Below are 2,500 nucleotides of genomic sequence, written 5' to 3' on the forward strand. Positions count from 1 at the left end.
GGAAGTGGAAAAGGAGATGGCAGATAGAGCTGATGAAAGATTATTGGGATAATTTTGACATATGGAAAAAAATGAGTGATGAAATATCGATAAAGAAGGAGTGTAGGGCAGAGGTGATGGGAGTGAAAATAAGGGGATGACCATGGATGAGATGGATGGATGGGGTGAAGGGGCGTTGAACAAAACGAGAATGTCTTTTGAGCAAGGAAGAAAGAGGGCAGGAGATAGGGATGAGTAGAAAATTACTGTATATGGATAATACTGTTATGCAAGGAAGGGAAGGGGGTTAGGGAGAGCTTATGTGTGAATGATATTTTGGCGCAGCCCGAAGGGATTTCTTCCCGTCTTCTCTCTCTCTCTCTCTCTCTCTCTCTCTCTCTCTCTCTCTCTCTCTCTCTCTCTCTCTCTCTCTCTCTCTCTCTCTCTCTCTCTCTCTCTCTCTCTATCTCTCTCTATCTCTCTCTCTATTTCTCTCTCTCTCTCTCTCTCTCTCTCTCTCTCTCTCTCTCTCTCTCTCTCTCTCTCTCTCTCTCTCTCTCTCTCTCTCTCTCTCTCTCTCTCTCTCTCTCTCTCTCTCTCTCTCTCTCTCTCTCTCTCTCTCTCTCTCTCTCTCTCTCTCTCTCTCTCTCTCTCTCTCTCTCTCTCTCTCTCTCTCTCTCTCTCTCTCTCTCTTTTCATTATGGACGAAGAGGGGGGGGTCGCCGACTGATTGAAGCAGCCTTGGTGTGGATGTACTGTGTCTTGCTACATTGCGTTTGACCTAGGTAGTTGGTGGATGCAGATGAGAGGGGTGGAAGGGGTGGTAGAGAGGAGTGAAATGGGTGGGAATAGGTACGAGTCTCTTACTTGGTTACCTCCCTTATAAGAGAGAAAAAGCTCTCTCAGTATATACGAGCGTATGTTTATGCATATATATATATATATATAATATATATATATATATATATATATATATATGTGTATATATATATCTATGTATATATATGTATATATATTTTCTATATAAAAATATATATATATATATATATATATATATATATATATATGTGTTTGTTTGTGTGTGTGTGTGTTTGTGTGTGTGTGTGTGTGTATGTGTGTGTGTTTGTATATATAGATGGGTGTCATGAAGGGTGTCTGAAGAAAGGATGTTCATTAATAGTGAACTGGCTATTGAGATTGTTTAATGAGTGTTTAATGGAAGGTAAAGTGCCTGAGAACATGAGGGGTGCCTGTATAGTTCCATTTTATGAGGGAAAAGGGGACAATTGTGAGTATATATATATATATATATATATATATGTATATGTATATATATATATATATATGTATATATATATATATATATATATGTATATATATATATATATATATGTGTGTGTGTGTGTGTGTGTGTGTGTGTGTGTGTGTGTGTGTGTGTGTGTGTGTGTGTGTGTGTGTGTGTGTGTGTGTGTGTGTGTGTGTGTGTGTGTGTGTGTGTGTGTGTGTGTGTGTGTGTGTTTGTATATATAGATGGGTAACCATGAAGGATGTCTGAAAAAAGGATGTTCATTAATAGTGAACTGGCTATTGAGATTGTTTAATGAGTGTCTAATGGAAGGAAAAGCGCCTGAGAACTTGAGGGGTGGCTGTATAGTTTCATATTATGAGGGAAAAGGGGACAATTGTGAGTGTAGCAGTTTCAGAGAATACAGTTTGTTGATTGTTGTTTGGAAGGCTTATAAGAAAGTTTTAATTGAGAGGATTAGGAGAGGATACAGAGGGAGTAATTGGTGAGGAACAGTGTGGGTTTAGGAAAGGAAAGGGTTGCATGGATCAGATATTTGTGGTAAGGTAGATATACATAGCTTTAGAAAAAGGTAAGGATTTTTTGGGGGCCTTTATTAATCTGGAAAAAGCTTATGACAGGGTAGATTGGAAGGCACTGCGGGAGGTTTTGCAGGTATATGGGATTGGGGGCAAGCTGTTAAGGGAAGTTACAAGTTTTTATGAGAGTAGTAGAGCCTATGTTAGAATGGAAAATGGAGAGAACGAGTGGTTTGAGATAAAGGTAGGACGACGTCAAGGATGTGTCATGTCCCCATGGCTGTTCAATATATACATGAATGGGGTGGTGCTTGATGTAATGGTTAGGAGACTGGAGATTGCTATAGAAAGTGAAGAGAAGTGGGAGGTGAGCAAGCTTGCTGATTGCTGACGACACTGTTTGTGGCAGGATCAGAGAAAGGATTAAGAAAGTTAGTGACAGAGTTTGGGATGGTACAAAATAGGAGAAAATTGAAGGTAAATATGGGTAAAAGTAAGATGATGCGATGTACAAGGGTAGTGGGTGGCAGTGAGTTGGAAGTAAGTCTAAAACAAGAGAGGCTGGAGGAAGTGGGTAGCTTTAGGTGTTTGTGGTCACATGTAGCAGGGAATAGAGGGGTGGAGGTGGAGGTAAATTCTTTACCAGATGAAGCAAGTAAATGTCTTAGGGGATTAATTTTTTTTATGAAAAATAGGC

The sequence above is a fragment of the Oratosquilla oratoria genome, chromosome 11 (genome assembly GCF_046742065.1).
Source record: "Oratosquilla oratoria isolate Oo_2021 chromosome 11, ASM4674206v1, whole genome shotgun sequence".
In the NCBI taxonomy this organism is placed as follows: domain Eukaryota; kingdom Metazoa; phylum Arthropoda; class Malacostraca; order Stomatopoda; family Squillidae; genus Oratosquilla; species Oratosquilla oratoria.